This window comes from Carassius carassius, chromosome 40 (assembly GCF_963082965.1).
Source record: "Carassius carassius chromosome 40, fCarCar2.1, whole genome shotgun sequence".
NCBI lineage: Eukaryota > Metazoa > Chordata > Actinopteri > Cypriniformes > Cyprinidae > Carassius > Carassius carassius.
The window spans coordinates 17,025,130-17,043,093 of record NC_081794.1 but is presented as its reverse complement, the minus strand read 5'-3'; positions in this window follow the sequence as shown (position 1 = coordinate 17,043,093).

The following is a 17,964-nucleotide window of genomic DNA, read 5'->3' as shown; positions in this document are numbered from 1 at the left end:
AGTTGATATTTATTATTTGCATGTAGCTCTTCTTGACCCTCTCAGAGCAGACCTGTGGCCCATTTTAAGTTGAATCCCATCAGAAGAAACTATTTATAGCAGTTGGGTATGATTTTTTATATATACAGAAAGTATCTGCAGCCTGTGTTCAGTAAATATCTTCAACATCTTCTGAAGCTTGATCATCTCTCTCATGTGCATTTCGAATCACAGGACGCAGCGTTCTTCACCCTCTCTTTTCTTTCCCTCTGACCTATTTTTGATCTTCTGTGCTGTTTTCCACTCCAAGCCAGATTAACATTTCACCAAGCAAGACGAGTGGAGACAAGGAGAGAGCAAAATCTAAGATGAAATGACAGCTCTATACGCCCCCACTCTCCTTGCTTTTCAACTCCGCTGCCCTGGTCTCCACTTCTGCTCGCCTTTCTTCCTCTCTCCTTTCATCTGCTCTCGTTCCATAATCCAGTCCTCCTTTATTCAGCTTGGTCACCCGATTTCAGACAGCAAGAAACGTGCGAGGACTGTTTTTGCGATTCATTTGTTGGCGTCATCATTAACATTTCAGCTTGAGCAAGTGCTTTTCTTTGTGGAAGAGAGATGGGAGTTTAAAACATGGATGAGAGCGAATTCTCTCAGTGAATAATAATAGGTCAGGCTGGAAGAGAGAATGGAGGAGTTTTATCACCTTGCTTTGCTTTTCTCTTCTGGTGTGTTCAGGCTGCAGTTTTCACTCACAGCGGAGATGTTTGATCATAAGTAATCAGATCTGCCCTGATTTCGGTCATCAGTAGTGAGGGATTGGCTTTGCAATGATGCAGTGAGGAACAGGCAGAGGAAAATTCCTTTTCAAAGCACATCTGCCTCAATGGATTCCTGTCTCCCTCTGTTCCTTCCTGTATGCCTGCGCTAATGAATGCATGCATGCATCAAACACTTGCACAGCAGCTGTACTGTCAAGGGAGAGAAACTGCTTTTACAACCTTACGACCAAGCACCACCCTCCCCCCAACTGTGTCAGTGACCTCACAGTTGCTAGGGCAACGGGGATTCCTAACTCATGGATAGATCTGATTGGTTTAGAGATTGAGAGAAGCCTCTAATTGGGTCAAAAGCCCAAAAAACGGAATATACAACATGTAACCAAATTTGCATGTGGAAATTTATGTTCGTGTGAATTTGTATCTGTTATCACTGACTCATGAGGTTTTCTTTTATTTTGTTACCTTGTTACTATCAGTTCAAACCATCATTACTGTTGTGCTTTCAGGAGAACATTAGCACGAATGTGCTGGTAATCTAGGTTGATTATGAAGTAAGTAAACAGCCGACGTCACATGATTGTGGGCCACAGCTGTTTTGTGTTTGCTTCATGAGCTTCTACAGCCTCGTTTCAAATTCAGATTCATCCTCACTCTCTGTTCCTCTCAGAATCCTCTAGTGGGTCAGCTCAAACAGATAGGGGTTTACAAAAGTATTGCATAAAGCAAGGATGCAGATGGACAATAACGCTGGCCTGAGCCCTCGCAATCCACCTCCGAGTCTACACTTTGATGACATAATGCTAGACAAAATGATGTGGGTAATTAGATCTTTCCTGGAAAATTATGACAAACATTTCTGATTATTGCAATTTCCAAGGCGTTCTTACTGATGCTCATATTCTTCCAATTTTGAAAGGAACTCTTACCCAATAATTTTAGCTAGATGATAAGTTGACAAGCAGAATTCACGACCAAATCTCTTATACTCTGCCAGGCCCTCCTTATTGTTGAGCCCCGCGAGTGTGTTGTTTCATGTTAAGGTGGAGCAGTGATAAGAACTGCACAGTACTGCATCCAAAATGAAGTACTGCCAAGCACTGAATAACTCAGTTATGTAAGCCACTAGCTGTGTGTAAAAACTGGTGAAAATCTTGCCATGGATATGAGAGATTGTTCCTGTTGGTTAAGCAATGTTCTCTGCATCTGACACAACTGCTTGTGTCCAGCTGACTGCACTAAATGAGAGCCACTGTTAGGCTGTCTTTAAATAAAAAGATATTTAAAGATTAAGATGAATAAGCATTACATTCAATATTGAAAAGTAGCAATAAAAATAGGCAGCTGCCATACAGTGAACTATGTAGGCAGTGAGGTAGTGCACCCAACAGGCAGAGAGAGGTCAGGTGAGGGAGTCTGAAGCAAGGAAGTAGAAGGATAATACAAATGGATTCAGATGTGGTCTGAGGGTTACACCCGGCCCTCTTTCCAACTCTGTGTGTGGTGTTACGCTATACCAAAGATCTTACTGCATGATGTTGGTCTTTGATAAATGTGTGACTGTCAGATCTACAAACGGAGTGAGTCATGTTCACACTTGTCTGTGGTCAGTTGGAATGAACCTGATGAGTCAGCTGAGAGTTCTTTAAGTAGCACATCAAGACCCTGTTTTCTGTGGGTGCAAACCAGAGAGAACATACTGCTCTCCAGAGACTTGAAGCAATTCCTTAATCTGATCTCATCTTATGTAAATAGTGCTGTTTTGATTCAGAATGACAAAAGTCTTTTACAGGATCACAGCAGACTTTTGTGCTTTAGCGATTATGGTTGTATTTGTCTGATGCCACTCAAGACCTGCTTCACAGATTTAAGTGAAAACTACATGATAAATATATATTTGTGTGTGTGTGTGTGTGTGTGTGTTTGTATTAAACATTTTAGCTGCTATTAAGTATTGTTTGTCATTTATTTATTTTTACGCTTGTAAAACCGGTCTTGGTTGGTGTTAGAGATATAGATGTCTTCAATAGTAATAATAATAATTAATTATTATTACTATCATATTATTATTATTTAGCCCTCAAAACATTTATTTATTTAATCCTGTGAAAAGGTTCTTGATTGCTATTAGATATGTAGCCATATTCAATAATAACATGAAAAAATATTGTTATTATTTATAGTATTAACCTATTATTGTTTTTATTAGTAGTAATATTTAGCCTATTGAGTAGTGTTGAAATGTATTTATTTTTTATTTAAAACAAGAATAAATAAATAAATAAATAAATAAATAGATGAATAGATGGATATGGTTGTATCATTCATATATATATATATATATATATATATATATATACATATATATATATATATATATATATATATATATATACATGTATATATATGTATATGTATATATATATATATATATATACATATATATATATATATATATATATATATATATACATATATATCCTTCCGTACAGTATTAAAATATTGTTTAATATTAAGTCTGTAAGGTTTTGATTGGTCTTAGATGTATTGTCATAGTCAATAATTTTTTTTTAATTAACCTTTTTAATTATTGGAGGAAGTGTGTGTGTGTGTGTGTGTGTGTGTGTGTGTGTGTGTGTGTGTGTGTGTGTGTGTGTGAGCTCCATAAGGAGATGGTCAGCTGTAGGCTGGGTGTGGGTGTAGAACACGGGAAGGACACTGACTATACGTGAATTCAGAGGTGATTACTAGTGGGTGGTGATTCACTCTTCCAATGCAGAAATCCAGGCCTATACACAAGCTGTGCTCAAATCTGGACAGAATCAGTCCAACTAAACACAGCCTTAGGTGATTTCCATATTGTAAATCCAAATGGAAGATTTGCATCCTGCCCAACAAGAGAAATGAGACATAGTAGTCATCCTGAAAGGTGTGTTAAAATGAGCCCAGCTTATTTGCATGAGGCATTCGCTTTCTTTTGGTAAACAAGCGCCTGCTGGTATTCGTGCATCCATGTGTCTGTTGGGTTGAGCAGCTGAGAGCCGAGTGCTGGAGCTCATGGCTGGGCTGAGTGAAATGAGAATGAGGGGGAAGAGTGACTCACAGCCCTGCCTGCTGGAGGGGGCTGGGGTGTTTGGAGCAATACTTAAACAAATTCATTCTGCCCAGCTCATCTCTGTAATTCTTCTGGTGGAGTCACACCAAATTAAGTTCCTGCATCTAAACTGCTCTGGAGATGCTTTTTGGTGAACACTTTTAAGAGCTTGTGCATTCTGTATATTTGTGCACCTAATGTGTTTCTGTGGATGTGTGCATTGTCGAGCTAAGAGCCACGTCCACTCTCATTGTATTTGTATGTGGTTGAGGTGAGGACAGACATGGCTCATTAATGGCTGTGTGTCCAAAAACCACTAACTGGCTGAGTGCAAAACATCAGTAATGCATTAGAGCATCGATCACCGCTTCCTCCCATTACCCATCCCTGTCTCTCTCTCTCTCTCTCTCTCTCTCTCTCTCTCTCTCTCAGATACACATCACTCTATTTTGCCATGTTCTTTCCCTGGAAAGCTGAAGTGGATCTGTGTCATGATGTGTGGATGAAGTGCAAAAGTCGGCATGAAATGGAAATTCATGTATTCAACTCGATCTCATGGCAGTTCGTAACTATTTTATGTTTTGGCGAATTAGAGGTTAATTTGTATGAATCTCATTCATACATTTTTTTACAATCTGCTTGAGCCTCTCTGATGGTTCTGGTTAGCTGTGGACCTTCATGCTTCCTTGTTTTCTAAAAACATATGTTTTCGTACAATTTAAAATGTACAAATTTATATGAAATCGCTTCCTCTGAAAATAATTTCATTTTCCTGTGAGATCCGGTTTATCTATTTCCTAAATGCATGTGTTATATAGATCATATTTTGAACAGTTAATCTCTGTATATGTTCAGACCCGATTCCAAAGAAGTTGGAATTGTGTGTAAAAAAGGAATGGAATAATTAACAAATCTCATAAACTTATATTTCACTCACAATAGAACATAAATAACATATCAAATGTTGGAAGTGAGAAATTTTGAAATGCCATGCCATATATTGGCTAATTTTGGATTTCATGAGAGCTACACATTCAAAAAAAGTTGGAACAGGTAGCAATAAGAGGCCGGAAAAGTTAAATGTACATATAAGGAACAGCTGGAGGACCAATTTTCAACTTATTAGCTCAATTGGCAAAATGATTGGGTATAAAAGAGCGTCTCAGTGTGGCAGTGCCTCTCAGAAGTCAAGATGGGCAGAGGATCACCAATTCCCCCAATGCTGCGGAGAAAAATAGTGGAGCAATATCAGAAAGGAGTTTCTCAGAGAAAAATTGCAAAGAGTTTGAAGTTATCATCATCTAAAGTGCATAATATCATCCAAAGATTCAGAGAATCTGTGCATATCTCTGTGCATAATGGTCAAGGCCAGAAAACAATACTGGATGCCCGTGATCTTTGGGCCCTTAGACGGCACTGCATCTCATACAGGAATGCTACTGTAATGGAAATCAAAACATGGGCTCAGGAATACTTCTAGAAAACATTGTCAAAACTCTATAGGTCAAAAAAGAAGCCATATCTAAACATGATCCAGAAGCGCAGGCGTTTTTCTCTGGGCCAAGGCTCATTTAAAATGGACTGTGGTAAAGTGGAGAACTGTTCTGTGGTCAGACTAATCAAAATTTGAAGTTCTTTTTGGAAAACTGGGATGCCATGTCATCCTGACTAAAGAGAACAAGGACAACCCAAGTTGTTATCAGCACTCAGTTCAGAAGCCTGCGTCTCTGATGGTATGGGGTTGCATGAGTGCGTGTGGCATGAGCAGCTTACACATCTGGAAAGACACCATCAATGCTGAAAGGTATATCCACGTTCTAGAACAACATATGCTCCCATTAAGATGTCGTCTCTTTCAGGGAAGACCTTGCATTTTCCAACATGATGGTGCTAGGCCGCATACTGCATCAATTACAACATCATGGCTGCGTAGAAGGATCCGAGTACTGAAATGGCCAGCCTGCAGTCCAGATCTTTCATCCATAGAAAACATTTGGCACATCATAAAGAGAAAGATGTGACAAAGAAGACCCAAGACAGTTGAGCAACTAGAAGCCTGTATTAGACAAGAATGGGACAACATTCCTATTCCTAAACTTGAGCAACTTTGTCAACTCAGTCCCCAGATGTTTGCAGACTGTTATAAAAAGAAGAGGGGATGCCACACAGGGGTAAACATGGCCTTGTCCAACTTTTTTGAGATGTGTTGATGCCATGACAATTTAAAATCAACTTATTTTTTCATTTTATTTTTACATTTTCTCAGTTTAAACATTTGATATGTCATCTATGTTGTAATCTGAATAAAAAATGGAAATTTGAAACTTCCATTCTGTTTTTATTCACAATTTGTACAGTGTCCCAATTTTTTTGGAATCGGGTTTGTATTATTATTTGTTTTGTTTGCCCTTGTAATGTTTAATCAAACTATTTATAACTGGACCTTCTGAACAAAAGCAGTTTTCTTTTTGGTGATGTATTCAAGTTTACAGGGTGGGCTTAAGATGACTCAGTGATTGGTTCTCTAATCAGACAGAAAAGGTTTAATCAAGAATTCATGCCACCAACTTGAGCATGAGCGGAATATACGTAGGGCTGTTTTTCAGTTTCATGTGAAACTTCTGAACACATAGGTGTCTTTTGAAATGACTGGGTTTGAAGTGTGTATTTATAGTGCATGATGAGATATGTGCTGAATTTTAATGCTTAGGTTAAGAGTTTTTTGAAATCCCTAACCATTAAAGCAGTGAAATATTGCCTTAGCAAGCACCACTAATAGCTGTATTTTATCTGTTCTTCTCTGTCAAAAATATGAGAGCACATTAAGGTCTGTTACAATGAGCAATGCGATGAATCTCGCTTATCCACATTCTGTCTCTTTCTCTTCCATCAGAGTACTTCAGCCCATTTCATCCAACACATTGTCTCCCAACACACTTATTTCCATCCAGGGGAAGAGATAGTAACAGAGGTAAGATGAGGATTCTCTAGAGATCCATAATTCCCTGAATGTTTTAGTCTGAAGTGCTACTTAGAAGAGTGTACAGTATAATACTCGCTTTGATAAAAAGGTTTTTTTTTTGTTTTGTTTTTTGGTGGTTTTGTTGAAAACAGAACAGACAGCGAGGGGCAAGCTTTCTTTCTAACAGTCCCATAAATCATTTTTATATGTGTTCTTCTTTTTCCTCTTTTGTGTGTTTTCTTTTTTTTTTGGGTACCTTATTAGATGGTGCGAAGATACTTTTATAAATAACCAGAACTTGTGCCATGGGCCTTGAGGTTTCCTCTAACAACCTATCTAATTAATTCCAGTGAGAGACAGGGAGAGTATGAGATAATGAGAGAGAGAAGGTAGATTATTCATAAAATAAGAATATTTGTAATGGGTGAACTAGTGGGAAGGACATGTATCACTGTGCATAATGTCTCAGACTGAGTCAATGCTTCACAGGGAAGATGTGTAAACATGCCAAGCCCTGCTGACCCAAATTGTTCGATGAGATAAATTTTGGCAAAGGGAGCTCGTGGTGCCCTTTTCATGATGCCAAGGGATTTTAATTCCGGCATTTGTTGATCCAACTAAACTCCCAGTGACTTCCTGGAGACTGATGGGTATGAGAAGCACCAAAGGCACCCAAAGGTTGCCCATGTGGTCTCTGCACCAATTAGGGCAACTAAAATGTTTTTATTCATTGACAGAAAGCTGTAGTTATATTACATGAATCCTTGGGAGAAGAACTAAAATGACTAACTGGAAATTAATAAATACTAAAAATATTAAAAACCTTTAAACAAATGGCCCAAAAAAAAAAAATTTATATTCTCAACTCTAGAACTTAAAATATAAATAAAAACTAAAATAGTATAGAAATAATAATAAAGGTTGACTATAACGACAACTACTGAGTTTGAATAATCATTCTAAATCTATGAGAATGGGAAAGTCCACATAACGGTAACAACACAATATCATTAGAATCCCTTTCAGAACAATTTTATCCAGCTATTGACTGTCAATCAAAATCTATCCTGCTTTAAAGAGCTCAAGCATGTTATTTTTTATTGATGTAGACACTGATATAGTTATCGTTATTATTATATTCTTGGTGTGAATGGGCCTTAACACCAATGCACACTCGTCTTTATTTATATGTGGATATGTTTGTCAGTAAATCATTTTTAGTACACTCTCAGAAACTGTCACTGGTGTTGTACCCTCTCAAAATTTACACATTTGTACCTTATTTGCTCCTAAAAGGTGCATATTAGTACCTTAATAGTACATATTTGTACCATTTTAAAAAGGTACTCCCCCAGTGACAGCTTTTCGTCCATAACTCCATAGATTCCATAGTACAAGTTGCTTTATTTTGATTGTCAACATGATGTAAATGATCAAAATTTTGATAGGCAGTTAATATTACAAAAGATTTCTATTTCAAATCCATGCAAATTCAAGGGTTATCCCATTAGGGTTAACCAGTTTTACCATAAATTCACCCCATAGTTAACACTGTAGTTTATAATCGCTGTCTCTTTAGCTCCGCCTCCCTCTCCATGATGAGGTTGTGACCTCCAGGGTTTTGGTTAGTGCAAGTGTCATCTCTTGTCCAATTAAGTCAGCGCTGCAGTGTGATGAGATCAGGGACAGATGGGTGTAGGTGTAGATGAGGTCAAAGCACTTCTGACCTGCTTTTATTCTTGCACACATACGGGGGCCATCACTTTCTCCTCGCACAGACAAAACCTAAGTTTAATGTCTGATGTCATTTGAGTTCATTTCAAAGTCAGACGGGGTAGGCTCTGCGATGGAACAGATAATTGATTGTAATTGATTGACTGGCTGCAGTTACAGATATTATTTGCAAAGATACATTTTGCATGCACAAAGTAAAACGATGAATAACATAATACATAACTATCAAGCAGAAGATGCACGTACTCAAAATGGCTGTAAATTCGTAGCTCAAATGTAGCAAGAAAAATCTAATGTTGTTCTCATTATTTCAGTGGGTTGCATCACCCAGACACTTTCGTATGTGTGTGTGTGTGTGTGTGTGTGTGTGTGAGAGAGAGAGAGAGAGAGAGAGAGAGAGAGAGAGAGAGAGAAAGAAAATGGACAGCAGTTATTGTTCACATATCTACTATTTTCAGGGACCACTTAAACATGCTTTCTACTTATTCAAGGTTGCATTTCTCAAAGTCCAATAATACAGTGTTTTGTTTTTTTTGAGCACAAAGTATTTCATTTATTTAGTTTGCTTATATTTAGTCATCTTCTCATTCAATTAGACGTTAACTGCTGCAAATAGATTATTTAGTCATTGAGTTAAACTTCTGATTTGATAATAAATCATTCAGACAGGTTTTATTAAACTGATTCATTGAAAAGACTTGATTCAAAAGAACAATTTGTTCACAAATCGCTTATTACTTTTCTCATGAATGTAATCAGGACTAGATATTATGTCAACGTTTTTGAAAAGATTTTCTCAACAAAAAAAAAAATCTCTCTGTAAAGAAAAGGAAACAGCACATGCGTCATATGGACCGCTTTTATGATTCTTTAATGGTGCTTAAATGTCCCATTCATCGCAATTACATGAAAAAGAGCAAGTGCTACAATTTTAAAACTCCTTTTGTGTTTCATAAAAGAAAGAAAGTCATTGAGGCTGGAACAGAATTGTATCATCTTCCACCTGCTGTACACTATGTAATGACCATCCTGTGTACTTTAGAAGACCAGGTTGACCTAAACATTTACACAGCATTACAAAGGCAAGAGGCACAGCAGGCTTAGTAATGTTGAGTTTCTATAATTCAAGGGAGTCAGCTGGGCCTTTTGTGTGCGGTCTCCGCTTCAGGTCATTAACAGACACAAGTCAGTCACTAAACTGGAGAAAGCCGAGCACTTGGATCAATACACAGTTTTAATGAGGATCTCTGGTGATTGCGTCGAAGGCCAGGATGGAATTGAGACTGAGGGGGGTGTTGCTCATCTGTTTCTACTACTATAGTAAAAGCAGCCTGCCATCTCCATTAGAGTGATGCAGACCTGAGGGCATAGCCACACAATCGCAGTGTGAATAATTGAATATTTATTCCATTGGAATAAGTGTCTCACTGAGAATGCACATAAAGAAAGAGAAGAGGTCCGGAGAAGGACAGACTGGGGTGAGAAGGCAGAGGAGAGTCAGTCAGAAAAGATCGGCATTCAGATCTCCTTCTTTGTGTGAAGATTTATGTAACCACCTTGGTTTAAAAATAGACGTGATGATTTTCAAGCACATACATGTCAGACATTTGACAATGCGTAATATTTTAATTAGATGGAAAGGAAGAGGAACCACATTGTGTAAGTGACAGTAACTGTTGGAGTTGTATGGTGCGTTTTTGGATTTGTATAATTGGGGTCGTCAGCGTGATGACTGTGCTGTCCATTATACCACATGATGAAATGGTCACATCAACATGTCTGGGGCTGTTAATAGATGCTAACTGTATATCACTGCATGTCACTAAACTTTTTGATAGATGGGGGTGAAGTGCTTAGGCATATATATATATATATATATATATACACACACACACACACATACACATGTATGCCATTCTACAGAATTGGTGCAAACTGCTTTCTCACAACCAAAAAAAAAATACATTTAGAAAGCATTTAAGTATTAAAATGCAACCCACAATAATATTTAAAATATTAGTAAGTTTAATATATATAAAATCATCATTTATTGGGTACTTTCAATAGGGAGGTGGCTATCCTGAACCCTAACCCCTTAATTTTTTACTTATAAAAATGTTATTTAAATAATTTTTGTATTTTTTTTTCTTTTGTTGTTTTGTGCTATTGTAAGTATCTTTTTGATTCGTTTAAAAAGTGGTTTTAAAAAAAAAAGTAAATTATGAAAAAATAAAAATAAAAGTGTCCCGCATTTTTCATGTCACTACTGTACTTCTACTGTATGTTTTAGTCTATTGGCCGAGACTGATTTAAATGAAACCCATACATTTATATATATATATATATTTTTTTTTTTTTTCAACTCTAACTCTGGACCAATTCTGTAGAATATGTAAATACGTTTGTGTTCACTCACAAAATCTTTGTGTCCCGACAAACATTTTTTACATCATGTCTTCTCATAATGTGACTATTTATCACAATTCGACTTTATATAAGGGTAAATACTGATTTTATATCTTAAAATGTGACTGTTTCTGATTTTAAGAATGAATGTGCTAGCTTTCACATAGCTATAGCTCAAATATGTTATAATATTTTTGAGCATGCAGTTTATATTAAAGTTGTGTGTGGACCTGACACTTGAATAGTACAAGACTAGTATACCTGGTGTTATGTACTTATGTACTTTTCTCCTCTACTAATCAGACAGTAACTTATGAAGAGAAGCAACTGTGCATGAATTGTGTTTCATGGCCAGCAGATATTTCTCCTCCATCTGTCCTGATCAGAGTATGTTAGCTTGTATGTATCTCTCAAAATTTTTTAAACAGTATAAAGGCATAGAATGATACAGTCAATTTCTTCAGTCTGACTCCAGCCTATTAGTAATTTAATTTGTCCTTGGTGTTTTAGGATTTCCTCATTGCACTGCAGTTTCCAGGCATCCTATTATTCCTGAGCGGGGCTTTCTGTCCCCTGCATTTTTTCAATTACCTGTCAAAAGACATCGACTCTCCAGGGGTTGTAATTAAATTCCATTGGTGGGGTAGCATTCCGGGCAATTATGCAATGGCAGTATTGAACCCTTGGCTGCAGCCTGACAGGATAAATATTCTCTAACAGAGAGGCCTGCCTGCGTGAAAGAAGCAGTGCTGTGCACCAAACGGTTAAAAACTCTCGCTCACACAGGGCATGTAAGGTGAGGACTCCCAGAGGCAGGTGTTTAATGTCTAATCCTCTTATCCTTTTCTCTTGTATCCCACACCGTGGATCCCAGCAGAACCCTTAAGGTCCCCAGGAGAAGATTGCTTATGTGGGTGATGTGATTGTGTTCCCTTTTGGTGGGAATATCTGAAATCTATACCATCACTTGTGATGTAAAGTCTCTCGTTCTCCTCGCCCTCAAGTGTGGGAGGTTCTTTTAATGCATGGGTTTGTGGAAAGGGAAATCATTTCAGACTTTCTCTCCAGCATCCTCCCCTCCCCCATTCTTGCCTCTTTTCTCTATTCTCCTTCTTTATAATCAGCCCACCTTCCTTTCTGTTCACAATGGGGATGAGTTGTATATCTTGGTTATGGATGTGCAGTGGCTATAATTAACCATTATTCTAGACCATCAGCTTTCGGAGAGATGAAAAAGTGATAATAATATGTAAAGAAAAGACTTTCTCACCTTCACATCTCCTTACAGTATTTATTAATATTGATGAGTAGCTTTCAGTGGCAAACTTTCAGTAGTGCAGCCGTTTTGAAAATACTATCTTCTCTATTGCAAGGAATTAAATAGCAGTGTTTCATTACAGAATGCTAAACGTAAAACAGTAAGCAACTTAATGCCATGCATTACTTGATTACTTGACATTTGGCTCAATGTGAATCATATTATCTATAAGCCCCTTAATTTTAATAACATCACTGCCTCAAATGGCTAATTGCTTTTGAGAAAACTACAGTATGACAAATAAAATACACCAATAATTGTTCAGAATAATATATTTCTTTCTTTTGCCAAGCTATACAGTATATATGTTTTTGGTTTGAAAATTACTTCTATCAATAGCTATGCAATTGAATATAAATCTTTTTTGTCCTCTAAATTTGGCCGCCAAAATGATGTTCAAGTGTGACTGTGCATTTAAGGGCTGATCACTTTAAGGACAGTAACTATAGGATTAACTGTAACAGTAATGTTGTAATTCTATTTATTTCCACACCACACTATAATGATAACGACACAAATTATATAGAAATGGAACAAGCACTGGATTTTTTTCTCCAAATGATGAACAATAAAAACACTGACAGCCAATCAGAACTTCGAAAGCCTAAGCAATTAAAGTGGTAGACAACATACAGTAACTGCAGCACACACTCATAATAAACAAAACGTTATCTTCCGTTGATGTGGATGCTAATATAATTATCATTATAGTTATCTTAATAGTTTTGGTTCTTGGTGGTAAATTACTGTCGGTTTACGGTGTGGAATGTGTGGTAATCGATGTAAATATCCCTGCATTTTTATATATGTGTGTCATATTACTGTAAATGTCATTATTTCAATGTGGAGGAGATCTTGATCCTGCTTTCTTGTTGCATCAGTTTGCTTTTAGCTTGAAGCTAACTGCTTTTTTTCAAAGGGTTGCTTCACTACTTTATTATGAGATCCTTATAACTTAACTACAAATAGCTTATACAAACTACAAATAGCTTTCCCATGTAACATTGCTATTTCTATAAAGGTCTTGTGACGGAAATAAGTTTTTGAAGCTGCGCGTTATCTCCTCTTCAGATGTTTTGTTGTGAAGATGTTATTGGTCCTCTGCCAGGAATTTCAGTCTGGGTTGAAGATGGATTATCTAATGTTTTGATCAAGTTGTGTAACTATGCCCTGCATATATTCATATTAATGCAGATTCATAAACATCCATAAAGGGCTCGCTATTTCAAAGTATTTCCATACTACTGAGACTCAGATTTCAATAGATATCTTTACATTTTATAAATCTTTTTTGTATAATAAACAGCTTTGGTTTTATCGCCTAAGGTTCTATTGTTTTTTTCTGTTTTTTAAATGATTTTACAGTTCAGCTGTTAATATGAAATACCGCAGAACAGAAATATGCTATAGTCTTCCTCACAGGTGAACTTGAGGCTAGTTCTATTTACAAGCCTAATCAATCTGTTTGCATTTTGGCATAAACCAGCGGTTTCCCATTAGCCTGTTTTCATGGAGGCATGAGCACTGGATTGGCTTCAATAACAGGTTTTATCCATGTCCCATGGCTGACCCAGCATCTTCCTAGTAGCGCTATTGGGCAAAGAACACTGCCTCTTTGTCTGTGGAGCACTGGCCTATCCGAGCTCATCAAAGTTTCAAGAGTCATTCAATCGAGCAGTGCACCCCATCCAGGGGAGCCCGTGTTGGTAGAGGAAATGGATACTGGGGCACCTGGGTCCGACTCCATTACCGAGGCCCTGTCAGGGCCATCTCATCTGGGGAGCCACTGGAAAAAAAACACAGGTGGGGTTCTAGGCCATGGATAATTCAAATGCGACCTTCTCTGATAGCTCTGGTAACATCTATGCAGGTTCATATCACTGTAATAGTTTTTCTCCCATTATTATATTATATTATATTATATTATATTATATTATATTATATTATATTATATTATATTATATTATATTATATTATATTATATTATATTATATTATATTATATTATATTATATTATATTAAAAATACTTATGAAGAGTATTTTAAACTTACAAATGAAGAAAAAATACACAATATTAGAATGAAATAAATATGCTATTATGAATATAAAATTTATAAAAATCAGTTTTTATGTTTTGAGTGTTACTCAAAATTTTTGTTCAGTGGGAAAGTATATTCAAAGGAGTGTCAGTTTTCCTCACTTGTGTCTAAATCATTAATTTAGCTTAATTTCTTTTGCTTCAGAGAGGTTCAGACAGGTTAAGCTGAGGTCACAGAGATTTCAAGGGATCTTGTTTTCATTAGCATGCGAGTGCATGCAGCTATGCAGATAAATATCATCTGTCTCTGTAACTTAGATCGAGTGTGGGCGTTTTAATCATAGTAAGAAGCAAATGTTAGAGATTGGTCATGGCAGGGTCACTGGATCATGGTGCATGGGCAATGGCACTGAGGAGACTGCTGATTCCTTGGATTTTGTCATTAGTGATCCTTCCAAAAATTACCAGGTAGTACTGAAAGCCATTACTTAAAACAACACTCTCTTTCAAGAGCTACTGTACCTAAATCCCTCACAGAACTGCTTTAACTCAAAATCATAATTTATATTGGTTATGTCTGTCTGCTCTGGGGCCTGTGTGTGATCACAAACAGAGATCATGCATGGATTATATTTGAGCACAAGCTATTATCTAATGAATTTCATGACTTCCTAACCAAAAAATCGGACACTTTTTTTTAAAAATAATTCTGTAAACAGCCATGCTTTAATGATAATAAATTGTCCTCCTACCATCTCTCTCTCTCTCTCTATATATATATATATATATGCATACATACAGGTGCATCTAAAAAATTTGAATATCGTGAAAAGTTAATTTTTGTAGAAACATTTTGTAGTAACTTATAAAGTTTCATATATCCTAGATTCATTACATGTAAAGTAAGACATTTCAAAAGTTTTTTTTTAATTTTCATGATTAGAGCTTACAGCTCGTGAAAGTAAAAAATCCAGTATCTCAAAATTTTACAATATTTACATTAAGTTTCATTAAATGACCATCTCTACAGTATAAATTCCAGGTATCTCTTGTTCTTTGAAACCACAATAATGGGGAATACTGCTGGCTTGGCAGAAGACGATCACTGACACCCTCCAAAAAGAGGGTAAGTCACAGAAGGTCATTGCTGAAAGGGGTGGCTGTTCACAGAGTGCTGTATCAAAGCATATTAAATGCAAAATTGACTGGAAAAATTCGGTAGGAAAAGGTACACAAGCAACAGGGATGACCGCAAGCTTGAGAATACTGTCAAGCAAAGCTGATTCTAACACTTGGGAGAGCTTCACAAGGAGTGGACTGAAGCCGGAGTCAGTGCATTAAGAGTCACCACGCTCAGATGTTTTTGGGAAAAGGGCCACCAAGCCACTTCTGAAACAGAAACAACGTCAGAAGGCTCTTACCTGGGCTAAAGAGAAAAATAACTGGACTGCTACTCAGTGGTCCAAAGTCCTCTTTTCAGATAAAAGTAAATTTTCCATTTAATTTGGAAATCAAGGTCTGGAGTCTGGAGGAAGACTGGAGAGGCACAGAATCCAAGCTGCTTGAAGACCAGTGTGAAGTTTCTGAAGTCAGTGATGTTTTGGGATGCCGTAACTTCTGCTGGCGTTAGTCCATTGTGTTTTATCAAGTCAAATTATCAAATTCAATGCAGCCATCTACCAGTAGATTTTGGAGAACTTTATACTTCCATCTGCTGATAAGCTTTTAAGCTTTAAGATGTGGGCACCTGCCCACAGTGCCAAAACCACTTCCAAGTGGTTTGCTGACCATGATATGACTGTGATTCATTGGCCAGCCAACATGTCTGACCTGAACCCCATATGGAATATATTTTCAAGAGAAAGATGAGAAATAGTCGATCCAACAATACAGACGAGCTGAAGGCTCAATAGTGCCACAGCAGTCCACAGACTGATCACTTCCATGTCACTCCTCACTGATGCTGTCATTTGTGCTATAGGAACCCCGACCAAGTATTGAGTGCATAAATGAAAATACTTTCAAGAACTTGAACTTTTCTGTTTAGCAAATATACAACCCGAATTCCGGAAAAGTTGGGACGTTTTTTAAATTTTAATAAAATGAAAACTAAAGGAATTTCAAATCACATGAGCCAATATTTTATTCACAATAGAACATAGATAACATAGCAAATGTTTAAACTGAGAAATTTTATACTTTTATCCACTTAAACTTTCTCAGTTTAAACATTTGCTATGTTGTCTAGGTTCTATTGTGAATAAAATATTGGCTCATGTGATTTGAAAGTCTTTTAGTTTTCATTTTATTAAAAGTTAAAAAACGTCCCAACTTTTCCGGAATTCGGGTTGTAATACATTTCTGTCAATTCTTAGGTAGTATAATAATTATTTATCTTCAAGTTAATATAAACTGTTTTGTGTGCAAGACTGTAGAAAATGAAACATTAAAATCTGTATGAGTTTAATGATTTCAGCAAGCTTTATAAATATTTTGAGGCATTTAAAAAAAAAAAAAAACATTAAAAACAAGACCTTACCAGACAAACTTTTGAATGGTAGTTTACAGCCCAAAAGTAATGGTAATTACGTGGTGATATCTCAGTCTATCATTGTTTTATTTGGTTATGCTTTGTGATATGTCAGACAAAAGATTTCCAACTCAAGCAATTGGGGATTCACTTCATTTCACTCCGCCATTATTGTGTTTGTACACCAAGAAACATAATACATCCTCTCTGGAACTAAACTATGAAACTGAATTATCTTTACACGATTAACATTTGAATATAATTGCAGGAGTACAATACCATGCTCCGGACGTGAGTAGCTCATCGATTGTTGTGGATCAATTAGAGAAGTCAAGGCCATCTGAGACAGGAGACTGAGCCATCTCCCTGCTGAGCATTCATAAAATGACTTAAATGGATTACTGTGTGCATGATCACATTAGACTCACCACAGCTCTGGCAAGAAATGTTCAAACTCGATTTCAAACCTTTGTAGATCATTGCCTAAAGATCACTAACATCTATTGTCATACAATAAATAAAAGATATTCATACGAATTACATTTAGTTGGCTCATAAATATCTTTGTTTGACCACTTAAACCATGTCTCTGCAAATAGACTAAATAACTTTTCCTCCAGATGCTGGAATTTCACCTGTGCTAAAAGGTCAAAGGACCAGTCGGACAGCTGAATGGTTTTAATGTCAGTCTTTACACATGCATCTAGGGATGAGGTAAAAGCACATGACAAATGAGTACAGGTCGTAAAGCACAACACAAATTGTTCTCATGGCTCTCGTTTTGCATTTAGGAATGCTGAAGGATATATTGCATCTAATAAAAGTGATATTGCTTTGATCCAAATTTATGTTGGCCATTATGTACGGGCTGTTTAGAGACATCCCAGTGGCTACTTTAGTTGTCTACCTTTTCTCATCAGCAGAAGGATGGTGTGATACACTGTGCTGTTGCTCTGGTAATAATGGGAAACACTCCAAGGGTGATATAAGGGTAACTTTTCATTCAGCTGAAGCCTTTTTACACAAACCACAGGAGCTGTTCCTCTGGAACAACCTGCCGATAAGTGCATCACTCAAGTCCATGATGGAAATTGGGCAGAATTGCGATCATAGTAAGTCACTG